The sequence below is a fragment of the Triticum urartu genome, chromosome 4A (assembly GCF_056163025.1).
Source record: "Triticum urartu cultivar PI428250 chromosome 4A, HENAU_Tu73, whole genome shotgun sequence".
Lineage (NCBI taxonomy): Eukaryota > Viridiplantae > Streptophyta > Magnoliopsida > Poales > Poaceae > Triticum > Triticum urartu.
The window spans coordinates 437,711,120-437,729,940 of NC_141876.1; the positions used below are offsets into that span (position 1 = coordinate 437,711,120).

General features: G+C 43.3%; 1 long non-coding RNA gene across 1 annotated transcript; it reads left to right on the forward strand.

The window, feature by feature from the left end:
* Positions 1-10,579: 10,579 nt before the first annotated feature.
* Positions 10,580-14,451, forward strand: LOC147976096 (uncharacterized). The gene is made up of 3 exons (XR_015601314.1): positions 10,580-10,915; positions 12,540-12,613; positions 14,181-14,451. It is a non-coding gene; the product is annotated as an uncharacterized LOC147976096 (long non-coding RNA).
* The last annotated feature ends 4,370 nt before the right edge of the window (positions 14,452-18,821 follow it).

Genomic DNA, 18,821 nt, shown 5'->3' on the forward strand with positions numbered 1-18,821 from the left:
AAATAAAAATTAGGGGCTGTTTAGATAAAGAAACAATAAAGTAAATATAGCGAGTGTGGAAAAGTGGTGGTAGGAGTTGCGAAATTGCCCTTAAGCAATTGACTACTTTACTAGACTGATAGCAAGTATTATGTGGGAGAGGCCACTGCTAGCATGTCATCCCTGACTTGGAATTCTATGCACTTATGATTGGAACTATTAGAAAGCATCCGCAACTACTAATGTTCATTAAGGTAAAACCCAACCATAGCATTAAGGTATATTGGTCCCCCTTCAATCCCGTATGCATCAATTTCTATGCTAGGTTGAAGCTTCTGTCACTTTTGCCCTCCAATACATAGTCCTATCAACATACAACTAACCCTAGGGTGTGATCCACGCGCGCAATCATATGATGGGCACCAAAGGACAGCAACATAACCACAAGAAAATTAAATCAATCATAGCAATTCATCAACCACCGATAGGACAACGAAAATCTACTCAGACATCATAGGATGGCAACACATCATTGGATAATAATATGAAGCATAAATCACCATGTTCAAGTAGAGGGTACAGCGGGTTGCGGGAGAGTGGACCGCTGTAGATAGATGGGGGAAGGTGATGGAGATGTTGGTGAAGATGGCGTAGGTGTTGGTGTAGATCGCGGTGATGATGATGGCCCCCGGTGGCACTTCGGTGCCACCGGAAGCGAGGGGGAGAGAGCCCCCCTCCTTCTTCTTCTTCCTTGACCTTCTCCCTAGATGGGAGAAGGGTTTCCCCTCTGGTCCATGGCCTCCATGGCACAGGAGGGGCGAGAGCCCCTCCGAGATTGGATCTGTCTCTCTGTCTCTCTCTGTTTCCGCGTTCTCAGATTCTTCCCTTTCACCGTTTCTTATATTCCTGGAGATCCATAACTCTGATTGGGCTGAAATTTTAACACGATCTCTATCCGGATATTAGCTTTCTTGTGGCGAAAGAAGGGCATCAACCGCCTTACGGGTGGCCCACGAGGGTCAGGGGCGCGCCTAGGGGGGCAGGCGCGCCCCCCTGCCTTGTGGCCGCCTCGGGCACCGTCTCGCGTGGATTTTTCTTCCCAAAAATCATATATATTCCAAAAAAAATCTCCGTCAGTTTTTATCCCGTTTGGACTCCGTTTGATATGGATATTCTGCGAAACAAAAAACATGCAACAAACAGGAACTGGCACTGGGCACTGGATCAATATGTTAGTCCCAAAAATAGTATAAAAAGTTGCCAAAAGTATATGAAAGTTGAATAATATTGGCATGGAACAATAAAAAATTATAGATACGACAGAGACATATCAGCATCCCCAAGCTTAATTCTTGCTCGTCCTCGAGTAGGTAAATGATAAAAAAGATATTTTTTGATGTGGAATGCTACCTAGCATAATCTTGATCACATATCTAATCATGGCATGAATATTAAGATACGAGTGATTCAAAGCAATAGTCTATCATTTGACATAAAAACAATAATACTTCAAGCCTACTAATAAAGCAATCATGTCTTTTCAAAATAACATGGCCAAAGAAAGTTATCCCTACAAAATCATATAGTCTGGCTATGCTCCATCTTCACCACACAAAATATTCACATCATGCACAACCCCGATGACAAGCCAAGCAATTGTTTCATACTTTTGACGTTCTCAAACCTTTTCAACTTTCACGCAATACATGAGCGTGAGCCATGGACATAGCACTATAGGTGGAATAGAATAGAATGGTGGAGAAGACAAGAAAGAGAAGATAGTCTTACATCAACTAGGCGTATCAACGGGCTATGGAGATGCCCATCAATAGATATCAATGTGAGTGAGTAGGGATTGCCATGCAACGGATGCACTAGAGCTATAAGTGTATGAAAGCTCCAACTAAAACTAAGTGGGTGTGCATCCAACTTGCTTGCTCATGAAGACCTCGGGCATTTGAGGAAGCCCATCATCGGAATATGCAAGCCAAGTTTTATAATGAAAATTCCCACTAGTATATGAAAGTGATAGCTCAAGAGACTCTCTATATGAAGAACATGGTGCTACTTTGAAGCACAAGTGTGGAAAAAGGATAGTAGCACTGCCCCTTCTCTCTTTTTCTCTCATTTTTTTGTTTTTATATTTTTTGGTAGGCTTCTTTGGCCTCTTTTATTTTTTTGTAAAGTCCGGAGTCTCATCCCGACTTACGGGGGAATCATAGTCTCCATCATCCTTTCCTCACTGGGGCAATGCTCTAATAATGATGGTCATCACACTTTTATTTACTTACAACTCAATATTACAACTCAATGTCTAGAACAAAGTATGACTCTATATGGATGCCTCCGGAGGTGTACCGGGATGTGCAATGATCTAGCGTAGCAATGACATCAAAAAACGGACAAGCCATGAAAACATCATGCTAGCTATCTTACGATCATGCAAAGCAATATGACAATGAATGCTCAAGTCATGTATATGATGATGTTGGAAGTTGCATGGCAATATATCTCGGAATGGCTATGGAAATGCCATGATAGGTAGGTATGGTGGCTGTTTTGAGGAAGATATATGGTGGGTTTAAGGTACCAACGAAAGTTGCGCGATACTAGAGAGGCTAGCAATGGTGGAAGGTTGAGAGTGCGTATAATCCATGGACTCAACATTAGTCATAAAGAACTCACATACTTATTGCAAAAATCTATTAGTCATCGAAACAAAGTACTACGCGCATGCTCCTATGGGGATAGATTGGTAGGAAAAGACCATCGCTCGTCCCCGACCGCCACTCATAAGGAAGGCAATCAATAAATAAATCATGCTCCGACTTTGTTACATAACGGTTAACCATACGTGCATGCTACGGGAATCACAAACCTCAACACAAGTATTTCTACGATCCACAACTACCCACTAGCATGACTCTAGTATCACCATCTTTATATCGCAAAACTATTGCAAGGAATCAAACATATCATATTCAGTGATCTACAAGTTTTATGTAGGATTTTATGACTAACTATGTGAATGACCAGTTCCTGTCATCTCTCTAAATAGATATAAGTGAAGCAAGAGATTTTAATTCTTTCTACAAAAGATATGCCCACGCTCTAACAAATATAAGTGAAGCAAAAGTGCATTCTACAAATGGCGGTTTTCTATGTAAAGAGAAACAGGCAATCCAATCTTCAAATGATATAAGCGAAGCACATGAAGCATTCTATAAAGTCATACTCAAAAGATATAAGTGAAATGCAATGAGAATTCTATAAATCAACCCAGGACTATCTCATATCAGGATGGTGCATAAAAGAAAAATGAAAACTAAATGCAAAAGACGCTCCAAGTTTGCACATATCGCATGAACGAAACGAATCCGAAAACATACCGATGCTTGTTGAAGAAAGAGGGGATGCCTTCCGGGGCATCCCCAAGCTTAGACGCTTGAGTCTCCTTGAATATTTACTTGGGGTGCCTCGGGCATCCCCAAGCTTGAGCTCTTGCCTCTCTTCCTTCTTCTCACATCGAGACCTTCTCGATCATCGAACACTTCATCCACACAAAACTTCAACAGAAAACTCGGTAAGATCCGTTAGTATAATGAAGCAAATCACTACTCTAAGTACTGTTGCAAACCAATTCATATTTTGTTTTGCATTGAGTCTACTGTAATATAACTTTTTCATGGCTTAATCCACTGATATGAATCGATAGTTTCATCAAAACAAGCAAACTATGCATCAAAAACAGAATCTGTCTAAAACAGAACAGTCTTTAATAATCTGAACATTCACCATACTTATGATACTTGAAAAATTCTACGAAAATTAGGAAAAATAAAAAAAATTTATAGTAAGACATTTCAAAAAGAATCAGAACCATTTGACGTTCCAGCAAAAAATGTAAAATCGCGCACTACAGCCAAAGTTTCTGTCCTACACCGTACAAGCCATCAAGCAAATGTAAACGTCCTAAAGGCAAACCTTGGCACATTATTTTTATAATAAACTGGAATTGTACAAGGGGATAATTATTTTTATTGAAAAGTTTCTGTAATCAAGATTCACAAAGTTTCCATGAGCATGAACAAAGTTCAAGGCTAGCTCCCACTTCAACAATGCTTGTCTTTCTCACTTTCGCTTTCCTTTTTGAAAAAGTTTTGGGTTCCCCTATTTATTTTTGTTGTTTTAAACTATATAAAATCACTCAACAGAAATAAATGACTCTCTAAAACTTCCGGGTTGTCTCCCTGACATCGCTTTCTTTAAAGCCATTAAGCTAGGCATATAGTGCTCAAGTAATGGATCCACCCAGATCCCAAGGTATATCAAAGCCAATTTTAATTAACAATGATTTGTAATTTAGTAGTGAGCACAAAGTAACATATATCATGTAACAACAAAGTCTAAATCTCTTCCTATGCATCGGCATGTCATAAAAGAACAATTCATGCACACATGGTAAAGGCCAATGCATAGTGTAAACAGTTTCTTACAAATTTGTTGTATTGGAAACATAAAGAGGCAGAGATGTAGTTCCTCTCTCATAATAATTGCAAGTAGGAGCAACAAGCACATGCATATTATATTCATCAAAATTATCATGTGTAATAGTAAAACACAACCCATCAATATAATCCTTAATAAGTGCAAACTTCTCCGATATAGTGTAGTCGAGAGAATTCAAAAAGATAATAGGACTATCATGTGTGGGTGCAATAGCAACAATTTCATGTTAAACATAAGGAACTATAGCAAGTTCATCTCCATAAGCATAATCATATTGGCATCTTAGCCACAAGCATAGCAAGCATCATCAAAAAGGGATATTTCAAAAGAATCAACGGGATCATAGCAATTATCATAGCAATCATCCTTCAGTAAGTACGAAGGGAAATTAAACAATGTATGAGTTGAAGAGTTACTCTCATTAGAAGGTGGGAATGGGTAGCTAATCCGCTCTTCCTCCTTTTGTTCTTCGCTCTCCTCATCATCTTTTTCATCCAATGAGCTCACAGTTTCATCAATTTCTTCTTCCATAGACTCCTGCAAAATATTAGTCTCTTCTTGGATAGCGGAGTAGTCCTCAATATATGGTTCAACATAGGCATTAGAAGCATAATTATCATAGCAATATTTAAGTATGGAACAATTTTCAGATTTGTAAAGAGTAGCATCACACTTTTCAATCAAAGAAGCAATTTCATAAGCACCCTTAAAAGCAACAAATTCTTCAATTTGTTGAACATCATAGTAATTATAAACACCCTTAGCATATGAAGATACGATTCCATTATCACTAAACTCACATTGATAGGGAAGGTGTTTCTTAGGGTTTTCAGAACAACAAGTAAAATCATATATTTCACATAAATTCCAAGCATAGCATTGCAAACGATGAATTTGACCCGGTAAAATTTCCCCTTTTTCAGATATTCGGTGTCGCACATAACAAGCATGCTCATCTAAGTATTTTCCCTCAACTAAGCTAGTTGGGGTTCCAGCACGAGCACATAGGGATCGAAGATGATCCAAGTAATAAGCTTCAGCAGTGTGATAGATTTTGAGTGGTTCTTCAACCATTAGTTTAGTAGGTACAACTATTTTTTTGGTATTTTACATTTCCTACCCATAACTAAAGATAGAAAACAACTAAGAACAGCAAATAAAAATTACTTAGTGATAAAGCAAACAAGCACACACGAGAATATTCACCCCACGCTATTGGTCCCCGGCAACGGCGCCAGAAAAAGGTCTTGATAACCCACAAGTATAGGGGATCGCAACAGCTTCCGATAAGTAAGAGTGTCGAACCCAGCGAGGAGCTAAAGGCAGAACAAATATTCCCTCAAGTTCTATCGACCACCGATACAACTCTACGCACGCTTGGCGTTTGCTTTACCTAGAACAAGTATGAAACTAGAAGTATTTTGTAGGTGTTGTTGGATAGGTTTGCAAGATAATAGAGAGCAAGTAAATAAAAATTAGGGGCTGTTTAGATAAAGAAACAATAAAGTAAATATAGCGAGTGTGGAAAAGTGGTGGTAGGAGTTGCGAAATTGCCCTTAAGCAATTGACTACTTTACTAGACCGATAGCAAGTATTATGTGGGAGAGGCCACTGCTAGCATGTCATCCCTGACTTGGAATTCTATGCACTTATGATTGGAACTATTAGCAAGCATCCACAACTACTAATGTTCATTAAGGTAAAACCCAACCATAGCATTAAGGTATATTGGTCCCCCTTCAATCCCGTATGCATCAATTTCTATGCTAGGTTGAAACTTCTGTCACTTTTGCCCTCCAATATATAGTCCTATCAACATACAACTAACCCTAGGGTGTGATCCATGCGCGCAATCATATGATGGGCACCAAAGGACAGCAACATAACCACAAGCAAATTAAATCAATCATAGCAATTCATCAACCACCGATAGGACAATGAAAATCTACTCAGACATCATAGGATGGCAACACATCATTGGATAATAATATGAAGCATAAAGCACCATGTTCAAGTAGAGGGTACAGCGGGTTGCGGGAGAGTGGACCGCTATAGATAGAGGGGGGAAGGTGATGGAGATGTTGGTGAACATGGCGTAGGTGTTGGTGTAGATCGCGGTGATGATGATGGCCCCCGGTGGCACTCCGGTGCCACCGGAAGCGAGGGGGAGAGAGCCCCCACCCCTCCTTCTTCCTTGACCTCCTCCCTAGATGGGAGAAGGGTTTCCCCTATGGTCCATGGCCTTCATGGCACGGGAGGGGTGAGAGCCCCTCCGAGATTGGATCTGTCTCTCTGTCTCTCTCTGTTTCTGCGTTCTCGTATTCTTCCCTTTCACCGTTTCTTATATTCCCGGAGATCCATAACTCCGATTGGGCTGAAAGTTTAACACGATCTCTATCCGGATATTAGCTTTCTTACGGCGAAAGAAGGGCATCAACTGCCTTACGGGTGGCCCACGAGGGTCAGGGGCGCGCCCCCTGCCTCGTGGCCACCTCGGGCACCATATCGCGTGGATTTTTCTTCCCAAAAATCATATATATTCCAAAAAAATCTTCGTCAGTTTTTATCCCGTTTGGACTCCGTTTGTTATGGATATTCTGCGAAACAAAAAACATGCAACAAACAGGAGCTGGCACTGGGCACTGGATCAATATGTTAGTCCCAAAAATAGTATAAAAAGTTGCCAAAAGTATATGAAAGTTGTAGAATATTGGCATGGAACAATCAAAAATTATAGATACGATGGAGACGTATCATATAGCCGCTTCCTATATCCGCTGAGTCAAGATCTGGTACCCAAGCTTTAGCCCGGATTAGCGCAGTCAGAGCACCCGACCTTGCAGCTGATCTTTTTAACTTGTCCAACCGGGCAGGCAGCATTGGCAGCTTCTCAAGTGTTTCCTTGATCAAGTGTAACATCCCCAACATCACACTACAGTAATCATCCTCTGATCATGCTAAGTCATCACCTTATTCCATTTTCTATCACAGTGGATAAACACCTCCTATCAAAATCCTCTCTGAAATAAATTCAAATTCAAAGTGATAAATAAAAGTTGTTCAAATTCTAGGAACTAAAATGTTCCTACTGTTGCAAATAATCCCAATGCAATTATAAAATTGGAACCAACCTCACCAAAATTCACAAAATGCCCCTGGATTCTATTTTGGCGGTCCAGCAACATTTATCTTGCCTTATTTTAGTTTCTAGAAATACCTAGTCACTTCCAAATGCCTTGAAACAGTTTGTGGCAGTTTCATAATTCACAAAGTATTTATGTGGCCTAGTTCCACATTTATCAAAAGTGTTTTGGCAGCCCTAATTATTTTTATACAACTTTTGTTAATAAAAAAACAGACAACTGGAAAAAGGGAAAATACTAAAGGTCTACTGTGCACTAAAGGCCTATTACTACAGTATTAGGCCCAGCCCACCACAAGCCTCCTTCAATCTCAATACAGAGAAGAAGGCAGGGACTGTGCGTGGATGTGTGTCCGCTGTGTGGATGCCAAGATTCATGGAGACATGCCCTTGTCTCTTACACTATGTCCAGGTGCATTTGGGCGCTGACCGACGATGAACTTGTCTCACGCATGACAGCTAATGAAGAACCTAATGCAAGACTCTGGCTGTTTGAGCTCAGCGACGAACTGGATCAAGCGAGCTTCACAAGGATGGCTGTTACTCTATGGTCGATCTGGTATGCTAGACGCAAGGCAGTGTATGAGTCTTTGTTTCAGAGCCCTCAGCAAACAATCCGTTTTGTGGACAATTTTATATCTGAGTTGGGCCAACTTGAAAGTGGGCAGGGACATAGGGAGCAAAGAGCACCTCCAACGGCTCAGCTTAAACGCTGGCTCCCACCACGCAATGGTTCTATAAAGATTAATGTAGATGCTGCTATTGTAAGATCACAACATGGAGGAGCTGTCGCGGCAATGTGCAGAGATCAAACGGGCCAATATTTGGGATCTTCGGTTGTGGTCTTCCGAGGTATCAATGACCCTTTAATTCTGGAGACCTTTGCATGTCGTGAAGCATTATCGCTAGCAAATGATTTGGCCGTTCAAAATATCTGTGTTGCTTCGGATTGCCAAGAAGCGGTTAATGATATTACTAAGGGGACAGGAGGTCCAAATGCAGCTATAGTACATGAAATATCAAGCCGTTGTAATAGTTTTAATGCCAGTTTCTTTATTTTTGAGCGTAGGAATTTTAATTTTGAGGCTCATAATCTTGCCAAGTTTGCTTGTAATCTAGGCGTAGGTAGGCATGTGTGGTTGGGCAATCCTCATGACCCAAACCTTGTACCTATGACCATGGTTTTGGATGAATAAAGATGGCGAGATTTCTCAAAAAAAGGCAGGGAATGTGCGTGGCACGCATCCGCGTCGCCATGGCCGCCGTGTCAACCATCTAGCGAGCCCCCGATGCGTATAAGGCCCTCCCTGATGGATTTTTTTTGAAACTATGATGATTTTTTATAGCAAATTCGAAAATTATACACCCTAATGCAGAAAAATCAAAAATATCACCCTATCGGCCTCATGTTGGCCGAAGAGAGACTTTTCGGCCAACCGTTGGCCAAAAAGGACTTTTCGGCCAACCGTTGGCCAAAAAGGACTTTTAGGCCAACCGTTGGCCAAAGAGTCCCTTTTCGGCCAACACCTGCTCTACTGTTTTAGAAAATTCATATCAATTAGGATTTTTTGTATTTTAATTTGATTCTTTTTGCATTAGATTAGAAATTTTATGAAGTTTCTGTAGATATCAAGTTTGACCAGATTTGAAAGTTTGAATTTGAATTTTCATGAAGTTGCTCAAATCACTAGATTGCCTATAATTTGAGCTAGGAGTATTTTTTTCAGATGATTCTTTTTTCCACTGGTTCTTTGTGACTTTGTTTATCAGTAGTAATTAATTGGCGAATTTTATAATTATTTAAAATTAGTTTTTTATAAAAACAGTTCTGTTTTAGTGTTTTATAGGTTTTATGCCATTTCTTTTAATTTTAATTGCTTTAAATTGTTTTCTTTAGTTTTTTTGACATATTCTTTTTGTTTCTGTTTAGTTATCAGTAGCTATTTTATTTGTAGTACTTTTTTGTATTTTTTTCTTTTATCCTACTAGAAAACTTGTTTTGAGCTTCATAGGAGTTTATATTTAAAAGTTCCTTATAAATCCTGTACAGCCATTGCCGTTTTATACATGAAAAAAAATACAAGAAAATAGTGGGAAAGAAAATGACGGGAGAGAATGGCAGGAAATAAAATGGCGGGAGAAAATGAAGGGAGAGAATGGCGGCAAATAAAATGACGAGAAAGAAAATGGAGGCAAAGAATGGTGGGAGAGAATGGCGGCAAAGAATGACGGGAGAAAATGGCGGCAAAGAAAATAGTGGGAGAAAATGGAGGGAAAGAACGACGGGAAAGAAAATGGAGGATAAAGAAAATAAAATACAAAAAAAGACTACAAATAAAATATCTACTAATAACTTAACAAAAACTAAAAGAACATGTCAAAAAAATAAAGAAAACAATTTAAAGCAATTAAAATTAAAAGAAATAGTATAAAACCTATAAAACACTAAAACAGAGTTGTTTTCGTGAAAACCTAATTTTAAATAATCCTAAAATTCACCAATTAATTACTACTGATAAACAAAGTCAAAAAGAACCAGTAGCAAAAAGAACCATCTAAAAAAGTACTCCTAGCTCAAATTATAGGTAATCTAGTGATTTGAATAAATTCATAAAAATTCAAATTCAAACTTTCAAATCTAGTCAAACTTGATATCTACAGAAACTTCATAAAATTTCTAATCTAATGCAAAAAGAATCAAATTAAAATACTAAAAATCCTAATTGATATGATTTTTCTAAAACAGTAAAGCCGGTGTTGGCCAAAGAGAGACTCTTTGGCCAACTGTTGGCCGAAAAGTCCTTTTTAGCCAGCGGTAGGCCGAAAAGTTCCTCTTCGGCCAATGGTAAGCCGAAAAGTCCCTCTTCAGCCAACAGAAAGCCGACAGAGTGATACTTTTGATTTTTCTGCATTAGGGTGTATAGTTTCCGAATTTGCTATAAAAATCACCATAGTTTCAAAAAAAAGTCTCCCCGATGCGTGAGACAACCCTAGTCCCCAAATCCCCCTCTCCCTCGCTCATATTCGACGACCTGGAAGAGGCCGAGCTCGCGGTCGTCGTCATCGTCGTCGATCTCGTGGCCACCGGCCTCCCTTCGTCGCGCCAAGACGTCCAGGAGCTCCGCCATCGTCGTCTCCGTCGCCATCGCCTATCGGTTGGAGCTCGGACGGCCTGCTGCCTCGCCATCGCGCGGTCTTCTCCTGTCAGCCGCCCCCACCATAGCCGTCGATCTCCACCACCGGCGCCTCCCGGCGGTTCCGAGCACGTCCACGACCTCCCTCGCAGTGAGCCGCGTCCATCCTCCTTCATTACCCCCTTGATTTGTTGCCGTAGCCGCCATCTCCGAGCTCGTCCGCGTACGCGTACGCGTACGCGTACGTGGTGCTGCTGCCCATGGCCATGCCTACTTGCTGCTGCCGGACGTTTGGGCCACGCCCTGGCCGCGCTTGCTCGCCTCCGGCCTCGCCTAGCTTGCTGCGTCTCGCCCGCGCCTGGCCTCAAGGTCGTCTACTGCTGCGCCGCTGTTGGCCCTGTCCGCCGCCGCCATTCACGCCCGCTGGCGCCGGCCGCGCCCGCCGGGGCCGCGCCTGCCTTCGCCCGGTCGCGTCGGCGTCACCCCGCAGCATCCCGCTCTCACCGCCGCCTACTGATGCATGCTGCTGCGCTGCTTTTTCCTACTGCTCCTGCTATTCCTAGCCGCCGCCGCTGCTCTTGCCTACTGTTGCGTGGTGCTGCTGCTTACTACTGCTTCTCCCGCTAGTTGTCGCGGCTGCTACTGCTAGTGTTGCTCTGCTGCTGGTGCCTGCTAAAGGCCATGGCCGTGCCGTGTGTGTGCAACGTGGTGTGTGTGCGTGCTTTGTGTGTGTGTGTCTGTGTGAAGGGCTGTGTAGGTGCGCGCCGTGCATGTGGCTAGCTAGTCTAATAATGCATGCTTAGATTAGTATTACTAGGTAGTGGCATATCATGTTTGATGCTTTGGGCTTGCAGGCAGCCATTCCGGATGTGCAGGATCAACTCTTGGATTGATGGTTGGCACAACATGCAAGATGGAGCCGTGACGCCAAGAGGGGCTTTGACACGGTGGTGATTGCGGTGATTTGGGCTCTATGAAAACAGCGTAATGCGAGAGTCTTTAGTAGAACTAACCAGCAGCTTAATGCGCCGGATCTGGCGAGGTCTATTACTGGAGAGCTGCGGGAGTGGAAGGCGGCCGGCCTAGGAGAAGGACGTTTTGCTGGGTTTTCTGAGACAGTAGGCTTGCATTAGTTAGGGGGTGTGTTGGGGTGTTGGTCTTGGGGGTTTGCCTGTATTCACCCAAGGTCTCTTGTACATTGCTTTTCTGCTTTCTTCTATAAAAGTAAGGCACGCTTTTCGCGTGCTCTCGAAAAAAAAGTATTACTAAGTAGTATTAATTAGTGCTAGGTTAGTCTAGTAGTAGATGACATGTAGGCCCCATTAAATAATTTAGGTTTATTTAATTGTTTAGGTAGATAGTCTATGACATGTGGGCCACACCTACCATTTTGACTAGTCAATTTGACTTGGTTAATTTGGTTTAAACTAAACATAATAATTTCAAAAATTCAATTAAATTTTAGAAAATCATATAAAATAATCCATAACTCGGATGGAAAAACTTTGTACATGAAAGTTGCTCAGAACAACGAGACGAACCCGGATACACGACCCGTTCGTCCGCCACACGTCCTTAGCATAGCAAACATCGAACTTTTTCCCTCCGGTTCGTCTGTCCAAAAATGCCAAACTTCAGGAAAGCATTCCCGGATGTTACCCCCTTCGCCAGTAGCGTGTAGCACCGTGTTAGAACATGTCTAACTCTGCCTGTTGTCCTGTTATGCTCTTGCTTGCTATGTATTTACTGTTTCTCCCCCCTTTTCTCTTCGGTAGACCCCGTGATGGCTGCCGATGCCACTATGGTCGACTACGTCACCGACGACCCCCCTCCTCGTCTGAGCAACCAGGCAAGCCCCCCCCCCCCTTTGATCATCCCGATATCGCCCATTCCCTTTCTCTCATGCTTGCATTAGATTTTGCTATTGTAATTGTTTGCTCCTATTCTGATGCATAGCCTGCTTTTGTATCTGCTGTTGTACCTTACTTGTTTATCCTAAACTGCTTAGTATAGGTTGGTTAGTGATCCATCAGTGACCCCCACCTTGTCCTTGTTGCCCCTGCTTCATCATCAAAGACCCGATCAACGGGGTCGAAGACCAGGCCCCGGCACCGCACATCACTTTCCCCTTAGTTGCTCGACACTACTGGGTTACTATCGAGTGCCAAGGGTGAGACCTCTTCAGCACTTCTGATGTTAACCCTGTAGTGTAGCTATTCGGTCGTGGTCATCGAGGGTGATTTCCTCCTTAACCACTTCCGATACAACTCTGTCGTGCAACCCCTCAAGTGTGAACCTCGGGGGTGATTCCTCGGGTTTTCCCCTTGATGTTTGGACACACAGTTACTATGGTTACTATGACTTTACACTGAACCATGTTACTAAAGACGGGTCGACCCTGAGGGGTACCCGCGCGAGCTTAATTGTGAGTGATGTGGAGACGGGTTAACCTGGAGGATGCCCGCGAGATAATTACGAGGCGTGGCCGGGCATTCCTAGCCCTTGCCGCAAGTCCTCGAGACGGGGCAACGGGGTCACATCTTTCGTGAGTCTCTGCTTGTTACCGCGCGTTCCTAATCCACTACGATTTGGATATTTGATCCGAGGGGCCTCTGGCCTGATAGCACTAACCATCACGTGGGCATAGTATGGGCGTTCTGCGTCGTATACATCAGTCGAAGCTTAATAGACGTCAGCGACTGAGCGGCGCGCGCCGGGTTGGACTGCGTAAGCACCTGCCTTGTTGAAGGAGGTAGCTAGGTCTGCTCACCGGCCGCGTACGCAACGTGCAGGAGTTCCCGCGGAGATGGCCCATGACCCCTGGGGGCATAGGTTTAGTCCGGCGTGCTGACCTCTCTATTAAGCCTAGGTCGGGTTGCAGCGTATTGTTTGGCCGAGGCCGGGCATGACCCAGGAAAGTGTGTCCGGCCGGAGTTAATCGAGCGTGGTGGGTAAGTTGGTGCACCCCTGCAGGGAAGAAAACATCTATCGATAACCTTTCCTACGGTAACAGACACTTGGAGTTGTATCCCGATCGATACAACTAGAACTGGATGGTGATGAGAATTGGATTGTGATGATAACTGGATAGTATGGCTCTGGGATTGCTTTCTCGCAGGGAGTCGAGAAAGGATCTCTGGACGAGGTTGATAACACTACTACTTTACTTTATGCTACTCTACTCCCTCATGTTGCTGCAAGATGGTGATTTTCTAGAAGATGCTAGTCTTCGATAGGACTAGGCCTTCTCTCTATTCTGGCATTTCTGCAGCCCAGTCCACATATACAACCTTCCTTTGATAATGTTGCATATGTAGTGTAGATCCTTGCTTGCGAGTACTTTGGATGAGTACTCACGGTTGCTTTGCTCCCCCCCTTTTCCCCCTTTCTTCTTCTTTTCCGGTTGATGCAACCAGATGTCGGAGCCCAGGAGCCAGATGCCACCGCCGATGCATACTACTACGTGGAGACCACCGACGACCAGGAGTAGTTAGGAGGCTCCCAGGCAGGAGGCCTTGCTTTTTCGATCATTGCTGCTTTTGTGCTAGCCTTCTTAAGACAAACTTGTCTAACTTATGTCTGTACTCAGATATTGTGGCTTCCGCTGACTCTTGTGTATTCGAGCTTATGTATTCGAGCCCTCGAGGCCCCTGGCTTGTAAATTAAAGCTTGTATTATTTTAATTTGTGTCTAGAGTTGTGTTGTGGTATCTTCCCGTGAGTCCTTGATCTTGATCGTACACATTTGCGTGTATGATTAGTGTACGATTGAATCGAGGGCGTCACATCAAGGTTGGGGGCGGTTTGTTATGAGCAGCAGTGCAAATGGCCCGTTGGGCGCCGGAATATAATTGCTCTATAAGAGTATAGGCAGCCTTTAGCTTCTTCTGCATATCAGAGCCCAGGTGTGTAATGCGGGATCCTACGTCGAACATATTGATAAACCGGCAGTTTATGGGATAATACATATTGAAGCTTATCATAAAGGTACTTACCCAATACAGCAGTGGTCATGGCATTGATTTGCCGCTTCAAGCTAGTCAATTCTTCTGCTATCGGTTTAAGAGCTGTTTCAGTGTCCTCCGCCCGTTTTAGCAGAGCTGCTTTTTCAGTATCCCATCCTGCTCGTTCACTTTTGAAGCTTTCCTTCAGTTGTTCCATAGTAGTTAAAGCGCCAGTCAGCTCCTCTTTAGCCTTGGAGGTTTCAGCTTGCTGGGACTTAATATTTTCCTAAAGGTCGGCGATTTGAGATTCTTTTTGGCTCAGATCAGCCTGCAAGCGACATTTAATAAGTCAGTAGTTCATGTTGAAAGTCCCAAGCACATAACAGGTTATACACTTGGCACTTGGGGGCTAATGCACATGGCTTTTCTCAACTGACATTTTAAGTCCCAAGCACATAACAAGTTATACTCTTGGCACTTGGGGGCTAATGTATATTTGCTCAAGACAAAATTATGGATTTTTCTTCATCAACCGGTTTACAAAGATGGTTATCAAGAGTTTTGGAAGCTTCATGATAGGAAGGTACCGATTCATCCTAAAAGTATAAACCGATCCCTTGGGGGCTATGCAGGCAAAATTTGAAGTATTACGAAGTCCCGGTTCATTTTTATATCATAAACCGGCCCTTGGGGGCTGCTGGAGTTGATAGTCGAAATTGAACAAGAGAAACAATTATGAAGAGTTAAATAGTGTTTACCTCATATCGCTCCTTCATCAGGCCTACTAAACCAGCTTCATAGTCGCGACTGGTATAAGGCGGTTCAAGAAACCAGAATGAATCTCTTGAGCATTGAGGTGGGCATAGCTGGATAAATCCGTTTTCCACTTGCCCTTGTCCATAGCAGAAAACTCTTCCTTGGCACTATGCTTTGATAAAGCGATAGGATTGCCAGGGGTGGTGTGGCCGACGCGAGTAATAATGACGTCGTCTGATTGTTCCTCAACGGCTTTGGCCGGGCTTGGCGGTTTATCTGCGGCTTTGGCTGGGCTTGGCGGGTCAGTAGCACGGCCGGTGGGATCCTCTTCCATCGGTTCAGCAAAGGTATCATGGTATTCTGGTGGCGAATCATCATGTATGTCATCAGCGTTCGGCTCAAACTGTTCTGGGTTATCTTCAGCCGGGTTATCGTCCGCTGGTTTATTCAGTTTGGCCTTTTTTCTGGGCCTGGCATTGGCTCTAAAAGGAAAAGATGTAAAGGTTAGTATAACATGCAAGTATAAAGCGTCAAAAGGTTAAGTTTAAAGTGTTTACCCAGGAACAGTCTTAAGAGGAGGGAGCTGTGTGGCCGTTGACTCGCCAGATGATGAATGAGGCGTTCCCTGATAATTTGAATCAGACGGATTAAGAGGTTGTTGGAAATAACCTGCCGTGGGATAAGAAGTATCAGAAGTATGTGAGACCTTAGATCGACGTTTCAGAACCGGAGTGTTCGATAAACCGGCTGAAGTGACCACTTGGCCGCTGTGCCGGGTTGTGCGGCGAGCTTTGTGTTGCTGCTTCTTCAAAAGAAAGTTTGGGTCCAAGTGAGCTAGGGGGTGAGAAAATCTTACTTTCCATTTTGCTTGACGGATTTTCTGTGTTGGCAGAGGATCTGAACTGGAGGAAAGAATAATTACCTCTGCGTCATCGGCTTGGCTGCCTTCAGCATCATCCTGATAATAGTCATTGTCAATGAGGTGTACGAAAAATGAACCAAGAGAGTCAAGTTGTACCTCTGAGTCCGGATTATCCAGGTCATCATCAACGTTCGGTTCAGAGGGTTCAGCGTTTTTCTTCTTGGCAGGTTTTTTTAGTAACCTTGGTCTTGGGGCGAGGCGTCTTGGCCGGTTTGTCCTGTGGTTTCTTCTTCCAGAATGGATCACCACCCTGTCAAAAATTGACAAAATTTAGAGGGGATATTTAAAAGGATTGAATTAAAGCAGGAGCTATATGATTCTTACAGCTGGCGGTTTATTGGAAGCACAGAAGGGATTCAGCCCTGTTTTGCTGCAGATAGCCACCGATTCATCCAATATCTTCTTAACAGCTTCAGTAATTTCATTTTTTGTTAGCTGAATGTCAATATGTCGTTGAGGATCTTTCAAGCCCCCTGTGTACTCACACATTAGACCGGGGCGTCGACTTAAAGGCAGAATGCTCCAGGCGATCCAGCAACGAACAAAATTGACGCATGTTAAATCGTTTGCAACGAAGGCCCAAAGCTTTGAAAGTTGTGGTGCATAGTTGGATCGTTCCTTGGCGCTAAGACGTTGGGGAAATGGATGTGTGTTGCTAAGCCGATGAGGACGATAACCCGGCAAAGGATTTTCATCAGTTGGAGATGTATCTCGGCAGTAAAACCAAGTCTGATTCCAGTCCTTGGGGTGACTGTGATGCTTAGCATGAGGGAAGTTGACGTCTTTCCTTTTCTGAATTGCCATCCCGCCAAGTTTACTATTGGGTTCGTCTGTAAATTTTGTACAATGGTTCAAGTAGAAGAAATCCCTAAACAGTTCAACCGTGGGCTCTTCTTGAAGATAAGCCTCACAAAATACTTGGAAATTGAAAATATTGGACACGGAGTTTGGTCCAATGTCTTGAGGATGGAGTTGGAAGCTAGCAAGCACATCTCGGAATTTTTTTGATCCGGGAGGGCTAAACCCTCGGCCCAGATGGTCAACAAACACAATCACTTCTCCGTCCTTAGGCTCAGGAGAATTTTTCGGGCCAGGGACCCTCCAGTGGATGGCCTCCTTTTTTGCTAAAGCGCCCATGTTGACTAAGCAGTTCAACTGTTCCTCGGTAACCCGGGACAGAACCCAATTACATGAGTAAAATTGCTTGGCCATTTCAAGGAAAAGCTGAAAGAAAAGATTAAATGCCGGTTTATGATTTATGACCGACAAGTATAAAGCATCACAAGATCAAAGGAAAAGACGTTGAGGCATATACACATGTTAAACCGGAGTCTGACACTGGAAGGGTTACAAAGATAAACAAATCGGCGGTTTAAGAGGGGACTAATGGTACCTGCCGGATTATCATTTTCTAAAAACTAAACCTCCTATGCTGGTAAGGAAGGTATAGATCTGAAATAACTAAGTGATGGAGAAACAATTTCCACAAATTGGTATTACAAATCTGGATCTATCATGTGTCAGAAAATGAAAAATTATTCAAGGTTAAATATTCTGGTACTTGAACAGTCGAAGGATTCAGATGGGATTTTCTACTTAAATAAGATGCATTAGTAGAAAGGAAGGATCATGGAGATTTCTATCCGGAATAAGCATCAAAGTTTAGATCAAGAACTATCAGGCAGAGATGCACAAGGACGAACACCGACGAACTCCAATGAACACTGAAACCCTAATGACAGATCTAGGGTGGAAGGAAAGAGGACTTACCAATGTCACAGGAGAAGCGGAGAGGCGCCGCAGTTCTCTGGTTCTATCAGGATGATGCAGCGGCCGTTGTTGGGGTAGAAGTGAAGGACGACGGCGGCGGCAGAGCTCGAGCGCTAGGTCGACGCAAGGAAGGGGACGATGCGAAGAGGCACGAGGGGGAAAGATGAAAATGACCCTCGGCCTTATTTATAAGGCGAAGGGATAAGTGACAGGCGCGAAAATCGAGGAGCCCAAAAATTGGATATGTGACAGAGCTGTCGCCTCGATTGTCGGAGGCTCATTAATGAAGGTGTGGTATATATGCAATTTTTCATAACAGGTGACATCATGGCGGTTTACTATAATCCTGGAAGATGACGCCATGGAGGATTACAAGATTTACGCGAAGGTATTGAAGGAGGAATTTTTCTTAAAATGTTGAAGATTGACATGAATAGGTTCAAATCAATCTGGGGCCTAATGTTGGGGATATTACTACTCAGTATAAACCGGCCAGGAGGGGCCGGGTTATACCCATAACAAGTTATTCATATGGAAGCCCATGAAGACAAAGGGATATGACGCTTTATGGAGCAGATCTAACATAAAGGCCCAGGGCCCAACGGCGGATTAGGACCCGTAGACATAAACCGCCATATGATATGTAACTTGTATTGTAAGATAGGG